General features: G+C 44.4%; 5 non-coding genes across 5 annotated transcripts; all 5 read left to right on the forward strand.

Moving 5' to 3' along the window:
• Positions 1–313: 313 nt before the first annotated feature.
• Positions 314–386, forward strand: trnar-ccu (transfer RNA arginine (anticodon CCU)). The gene has a single exon. It is a non-coding gene; the product is annotated as a tRNA-Arg (tRNA).
• A 776-nt stretch (positions 387–1,162) lies between these two features.
• trnar-ccu (transfer RNA arginine (anticodon CCU)) lies at positions 1,163–1,235 on the forward strand. Its single transcript has one exon. It is a non-coding gene; the product is annotated as a tRNA-Arg (tRNA).
• Positions 1,236–2,369: 1,134 nt separating this feature from the next.
• Positions 2,370–2,442, forward strand: trnar-ccu (transfer RNA arginine (anticodon CCU)). Its single transcript has one exon. It is a non-coding gene; the product is annotated as a tRNA-Arg (tRNA).
• A 1,136-nt stretch (positions 2,443–3,578) lies between these two features.
• On the forward strand, positions 3,579–3,651 carry trnar-ccu (transfer RNA arginine (anticodon CCU)). The gene has a single exon. It is a non-coding gene; the product is annotated as a tRNA-Arg (tRNA).
• Positions 3,652–5,856: 2,205 nt separating this feature from the next.
• trnar-ccu (transfer RNA arginine (anticodon CCU)) lies at positions 5,857–5,929 on the forward strand. The gene has a single exon. It is a non-coding gene; the product is annotated as a tRNA-Arg (tRNA).
• The last annotated feature ends 1,547 nt before the right edge of the window (positions 5,930–7,476 follow it).

Below are 7,476 nucleotides of genomic sequence, written 5' to 3' on the forward strand. Positions count from 1 at the left end.
GGTGCTGCAAGACAAGTTAGAAATGTGTGCCAGAATCAAGTGATTTTGAAAAGACCGGCGTATGGTACTCTCGTCAAGGAAAGCAGAGTGGCGCAGCGGAAGCGTGCTGGGCCCATAACTCAGAGGTTGATGGATCGAAACCATCCTCTGCTGAGACTTCTGAGCTTGTATATATGACAGAGCCCTGAAAAAAGAGAAATGTTCAGAGCCTGTTCGTGAAAACCTAAAGTCACTTGGTCCTCTCACAATAGTTGTTCATCCAGAAGCTGAATGAGATGGAGAACTAAAAGAAAAAGTAAACAACTACATGAAAGCCCCAGTGGCCTTATGGATAAGGCACTGGCCTCCTAAGCCAGGGATTGTGGGTTCGAGTCCCATCTGGGGTGACTTTCAGCAGAGTGGCGCAGCGAAGGCGTGCTGGGCCCATAACCCAGAAGCTGATGGATCAAAACCATCCTCTGCTGAGCTTGTTTCACTTTTATATGTGCCCAAGTGCTGCAAGACAAGTTAGAAATATGTGCAAGAATCATGTTATGTTGAAAAGACCAGTGCACAAGCTCTACATCAAGTCAAGCAGAGTGGCGCAGCGGAAGCGTGCTGGGCCCATAACCCAGAGGTCGATGGATCGAAACCATCCTCTGCTAAGCTTGTGTCACTTTTATATGTGCCCAGGTGCTGCAAGACAAGTTAGAAATGTGTGCAAGATTCAAGTTATGTTGAAAAGACCAGTGCACAGGCTCTACATCAAGACGAGCAGAGTGGTGCAGCGGAAGCCTGCTGGGCCCATAACCCAGAGGTCGATGGATCGAAACCATCCTCTGCTAAGCTTGTGTCACTTTTATATGTGTCCAGGTGCTGCAAGACAATTTAGAAATGTGTGCAAGATTCGTTATGTTGAAAAGACCAGTGCACGAGCTCCGCATCAAGTCAAGCAGAGTGGTGCAGCGGAAGCTTGCTGGGCCTATAACCCAGAGGTCGATGGATCGAAACCATCCTCTGCTAAGACTTCTGAGCTTGTATATATGACAGAGCCCCCAAAAAAGAGAAATTTTCAGAGCCTGTTCTTGAAAGCCTAAAGTCACTTGGTCCTCTCACAATAGTTGTTCATCCAGAAGCTGAATGAGATGGAGAACTAAAAGAAAAAGTAAACAACTACATGACAGCCCCAGTGGCCTAATGGATAAGGCACTGGCCTCCTAAGCCAGGGATTGTGGGTTCGAGTCCCATCTGGAGTGACTTTCAGCAGAGTGGCGCAGCGAAGGTGTGCTGGGCCCATAACCCAGAAGCTGATGGATCGAAACCATCCTCTGCTGAGCTTGTTTCACTTTTATATGTGCCCAAGTGCTGCAAGACAAGTTAGAAATATGTGCAAGAATCATGTTATGTTGAAAAGACCAGTGCACAAGCTCTACATCAAGTCAAGCAGAGTGGCGCAGCGGAAGCGTGCTGGGCCCATAACCCAGAGGTCGATGGATCGAAACCATCCTCTGCTAAGCTTGTGTCACTTTTATATGTGCCCAGGTGCTGCAAGACAAGTTAGAAATGTGTGCAAGATTCAAGTTATGTTGAAAAGACCAGTGCACAGGCTCTACATCAAGACGAGCAGAGTGGCGCAGCGGAAGCGTGCTGGGCCCATAACCCAGAGGTCGATGGATCGAAACCATCCTCTGCTAAGCTTGTGTCACTTTTATATGTGCCCAGGTGCTGCAAGACAATTTAGAAATGTGTGCAAGATTCGTTATGGTGAAAAGACCAGTGCATAGACTCCACATCAAGACAAGCAGAGTGGCGCAGCGGGAGAGTGCTGGGCCCATAACCCAGAGGTCGATGGATCGAAACCATCCTCTGCTAAGGTTGTTTCACTTTTATTTGTGCCCAAGTGCTTCAAGACAAGTTAGAAATTTGTGCAAGAATCATGTTATGTTGAAAAGACCAGTGCACGAGCTCCACAACAAGTCAAGCAGAGTGGCGCAGCGGAAGTGTGCTGGGCCCATAACCCAGAGGTCGATGGATCGAAACCATCCTCTGCTAAGCTTGTGTCACTTTTATATGTGCCCAGGTGCTGCAAGACAATTTAGAAATGTGTGCAAGATTCGTTATGTTGAAAAGACCAGTGCACGAGCTCCGCATCAAGTCAAGCAGAGTGGTGCAGCGGAAGCTTGCTGGGCCTATAACCCAGAGGTCGATGGATCGAAACCATCCTCTGCTGAGACTTCTGAGCTTGTATATATGACAGAGCCCCCAAAAAAGAGAAATGTTCAGAGCCTGTTCTTGAAAACCTAAAGTCACTTGGTCCTCTGACAATAATTGTTCATCCAGAAGCTGAATGAGATGGAGAACTAAAAGAAAAAGTAAACAACTACATGACAGCCCCAGTGGCCTAATGGATAAGGCACTGGCCTCCTAAGCCAGGGATTGTGGGTTCGAGTCCCATCTGGGGTGACTTTCAGCAGAGTGGCGCAGCGAAGGCGTGCTGGGCCCATAACCCAGAAGCTGATGGATCGAAACCATCCTCTGCTGAGCTTGTTTCACTTTTATATGTGCCCAGGTGCTGCAAGACAAGTTAGAAATATGTGCAAGAATCATGTTATGTTGAAAACACCAGTGCACAAGCTCTACATCAAGTCAAGTAGAGTGGTGCAGCGGAAGCGTGCTGGGCCCATAACCCAGAGGTCGATGGATCGAAACCATCCTCTGCTAAGCTTGTGTCACTTTTATATGTGCCCAGGTGCTGCAAGACAAGTTAGAAATATGTGCAAGAATCATGTTATGTTGAAAAGACCAGTGCACAAGCTCTACATCAAGTCAAGCAGAGTGGCGCAGCGGAAGCGTGCTGGGCCCATAACCCAGAGGTCGATGGATCGAAACCATCCTCTGCTAAGCTTGTGTCACTTTTATATGTGCCCAGGTGCTGCAAGACAAGTTAGAAATGTGTGCTAGATTCAAGTTATGTTGAAAAGACCAATGCACAGGCTCTACATCAAGACAAGCAGAGTGGCGCAGCGGAAGCGTGCTGGGCCCATAACCCAGAGGACGATGAATCGAAACCATCCTCTGCTAAGCTTGTTTCACTTTTATTTGTGCCCAAGTGCTTCAAGACAAGTTAGAAATTTATGCAAGAATCATGTTATGTTGAAAAGACCAGTGCACGAGCTCCACATCAAGTCAAGCAGAGTGGCGCAGCGGAAGCGTGCTGGGCCCATAACCCAGAGGTCGATGGATCGAAACCATCCTCTGCTAAGCTTGTGTCACTTTTATATGTGCCCAGGTGCTGCAAGACAATTTAGAAATGTGTGCAAGATTCGTTATGTTGAAAAGACCAGTGCACGAGCTCCGCATCAAGTCAAGCAGAGTGGTGCAGCGGAAGCTTGCTGGACCTATAACCCAGAGGTCGATGGATCGAAACCATCCTCTGCTAAGACTTCTGAGCTTGTATATATGACAGAGCCCCCAAAAAAGAGAAATGTTCAGAGCCTGTTCTTGAAAACCTAAAGTCACTTGGTCCTCTCACAATAGTTGTTCATCCAGAAGCTGAATGAGATGGAGAACTAAAAGAAAAAGTAAACAACTACATGACAGCCCCAGTGGCCTAATGGATAAGGCACTGGCCTCCTAAGCCAGGGATTGTGGGTTCGAGTCCCATCTGGGGTGACTTTCAGCAGAGTGGCGCAGCGAAGGCGTGCTGGGCCCATAACCCAGAAGCTGATGGATCGAAACCATCCTCTGCTGAGCTTGTTTCACTTTTATATGTGCCCAGGTGCTGCAAGACAAGTTAGAAATATGTGCAAGAATCATGTTATGTTGAAAAGACCAGTGCACAAGCTCTACATCAAGTCAAGCAGAGTGGCGCAGCGGAAGCGTGCTGGGCCCATAACCCAGAGGTCGATGGATCGAAACCATCCTCTGCTAAGCTTGGGTCACTTTTATATGTGCCCAGGTGCTGCAAGACAAGTTAGAAATGTGTGCAAGATTCAAGTTATGTTGAAAAGACCAGTGCACAGGCTCTACATCAAGACAAGCAGAGTGGCGCAGCGGAAGCGTGCTAGGCCCATAACCCAGAGGTCGATGGATCGAAACCATCCTCTGCTAAGCTTGTGTCACTTCTATATGTGCCCAGGTGCTGCAAGACAAGTTAGAAATGTGTGCAAGATTCAAGTTATGTTGAAAAGACCAGTGCACAGGCTCTACATCAAGACAAGCAGAGTGGCGCAGCGGAAGCGTGCTGGGCCCATAACCCAGAGGTCGATGGATCGAAACCATCCTCTGCTTAGCTTGTGTCACTTTTATATGTGCCCAGGTGCTGCAAGACAATTTAGAAATGTGTGCAAGATTCGTTATGTTGAAAAGACCAGTGCACAGACTCTACATCAAGACAAGCAGAGTGGCGCAGCGGGAGAGTGCTGGGCCCATAACCCAGAGGTCGATGGATCGAAACCATCCTCTGCTAAGCTTGTTTCACTTTTATTTGTGCCCAAGTGCTTCAAGACAAGTTAGAAATTTGTGCAAGAATCATGTTATGTTGAAAAGACCAGTGCACGAGCTCCACATCAAGTCAAGCAGAGTGGTGCAGCGGAAGCCTGCTGGGCCCGTAACCCAGAGGCCGATGGATCGAAACCATCCTCTGCTAAGCTTGTTTCACTTTTATTTGTGCCCAAGTGCTTCAAGACAAGTTAGAAATTTGTGCAAGAATCATGTTATGTTGAAAAGACCAGTGCACGAGCTCCACATCAAGTCAAGCAGAGTGGAGCAGCGGAAGCGTGCTGGGCCCATAACCCAGAGGTCAATGGATCGAAACCATCCTCTGCTGAGCTTGTTTCCCTTTTATATGTGCCCAAGTGCTGCAAGACAAGTTAGAAATATGTGCAAGAATCATGTTATGTTGAAAAGACCAGTGCACAAGCTCTACATCAAGTCAAGCAGAGTGGCGCAGCGGAAGCGTGCTGGGCCCAGAAGTCGATGGATCGAAACCATCCTCTGCTGAGCTTGTTTCACTTTTATATGTGCCCAAGTGCTGCAAGACAAGTTAGAAATATGTGCAAGAATCATGTTATGTTGAAAAGACCAGTGCACAAGCTCTACGTCAAGTCAAGCAGAGTGGCGCAGCGGAAGCGTGCTGGGCCCATAACCCAGAGGTCGATGGATCGAAACCATCCTCTGCTAAGCTTGTGTCACTTTTATATGTGCCCAGGTGCTGCAAGACAATTTAGAAATGTGTGCAAGATTCGTTATGTTGAAAAGACCAGTGCACAGACTCTACATCAAGACAAGCAGAGTGGCGCAGCGGGAGCGTGCTGGGCCCATAACCCAGAGGTCGATGGATCGAAACCATCCTCTGTTAAGGTTGTGTGACTTTTATATGTGCCCAGGTGCTGCAAGACAATTTAGAAATGTGTGCAAGATTCGTTATGTTGAAAAGACCAGTGCACAGACTCTACATCAAGACAAGCAGAGTGGCGCAGCGGGAGCGTGCTGGGCCCATAACCCAGAGGTCGATGGATCGAAAGCATCCTCTGCTAAGGTTGTTTCACTTTTATTTGTGCCCAAGTGCTTCAAGACAAGTTAGAAATTTGTGCAAGAATCATGTTGTGTTGAAAAGACCAGTGCACGAGCTCCACATCAAGACAAGCAGAGTGGCGCAGCGGAAGCGTGCTGGGCCCATAACCCAGAGGTCGATGGATCGAAACCATCCTCTGCTAACACTTCTGAGCTTGTATATATGACAGAGCCCCCAAAAAAGAGAAATGTTCAGAGCCTGTTCGTGAAAAGCTAAAGTCACTTGGTCCTCTCACAATAGTTGTTCATCCAGAAGCTGAATGAGATGGAGAACTAAAAGAAAAAGTAAACAACTACATGACAGCCCCAGTGGCCTAATGGATAAGGCACTGGCCTCCTAAGCCAGGGATTGTGGGTTCGAGTCCCATCTGGGGTGACTTTCAGCAGAGTGGCGCAGCGAAGGCGTGCTGGGCCCATAACCCAGAAGCTGATGGATCGAAACCATCCTCTGCTGAGCTTGTGTCACTTTTATATGTGCCCAGGTGCTGCAAGACAATTTAGAAATTTGTGCAAGAATCATGTTTTGTTGAAAAGAACAGTGCACGAGCTCTACACTGGACACTGAGCAGTGCTTGTTTAACACTGGGAAATATTACATAAATCTTACCTGTTTCATTCACATATCACTGATGCATATGAATCACATTAAGTTTATTAATATGTTTATATTAAAACTATGTAATCCAAATACATGGAAAATTAGCATTTAATTGAATTACATAAAGTTTATTTTTAGACCGAATTATTTTTTTGAGTGTGTATTAAGCTTATTTTTAAAGGTGTAAACCGTTTTAATAGCCAATAATATGGGGAATATACTGAATTTTGCATGATGGAATGAATTATTATATAAGTATAACCCGTCATTTAAAATATAGAAATGTTTGTCATCAAATTAATGGCAAAACAAAAACCATGTTAAAATCTACATCAGTTCAGCCTGAAATGTGTATATATTTTTCTGTATAGAGAATGACCATAAAGTATGTAATATCAGTATAATATGTTGCATTCAAAAATGTATCTACAAAATAAACAATTTAAGCCATTATTCTAATTGATGATAAGCCAAATAGTGATTGAAGATTAAATCAGGTGAGACAAGTTCTTTACTTAAAATCAATGTTTTATTAAATTGACTCAAACATTCCTTTAGTGGAATCTAGAGAGTTCTAAAACAAGTATAAATAAAAAAAGAAGAAAAAAAAACACGGATAACAATAACCAAGGAAATTATAGCTGCTGCAAAGCAATGGGAATGGACAAAAAGAACAAGGTCAATTAGATATATGTACACAAGCAAATAACAATCAGTTAGATTAATCAGTACACATTTTACAAACAGTTGCAATTTACCAGAATATGCTCCGTTTAGGTCTTATGTGCTAGGATGGATGTTAAGGACAAAAACAATGACCAATTAAAATGTAACTGAAAGGAATGGATGGAGCAACAGAATGGTGCAACATGAAAATTAATGGATGATTACAATTAGAATTTCTATTTTCTATTTCTATTTCTGGGCAGTAAATGTATTTTCCTGCCACTCCCCTCAAAGGCAATTGCTTTGTGTGAAGCGGTGCCAGCAGCACTTGTGCAGAGTTCTGAAACAAAGTACAGTCTTTATGTTTTGCATTCGAACAGGTTATTAGCATCATAGTACGATGACAAATTTGGGTTGTGTTTGTGATAACGATACTAAACTAAATCTGATAGGGTTTCTGCTGGTATCATCAAATCTAATGTAATGCTTTTTATAATGCATTTAATTTTTTTACTGCCACGCACGACCCATACATAAATATTTAACATAAATATATAATAAAAAGGTGATTCTTAACTTATAGGTACTTTTTTTGTTCTTTGGTCATTTTTTTTTTTTTGACAAATTCCTCTTCCTTTGTTAAGCTTATTAAAACCACC

The sequence above is a fragment of the Garra rufa genome, chromosome 1, assembly GCF_049309525.1.
Source record: "Garra rufa chromosome 1, GarRuf1.0, whole genome shotgun sequence".
Taxonomy (NCBI): domain Eukaryota; kingdom Metazoa; phylum Chordata; class Actinopteri; order Cypriniformes; family Cyprinidae; genus Garra; species Garra rufa.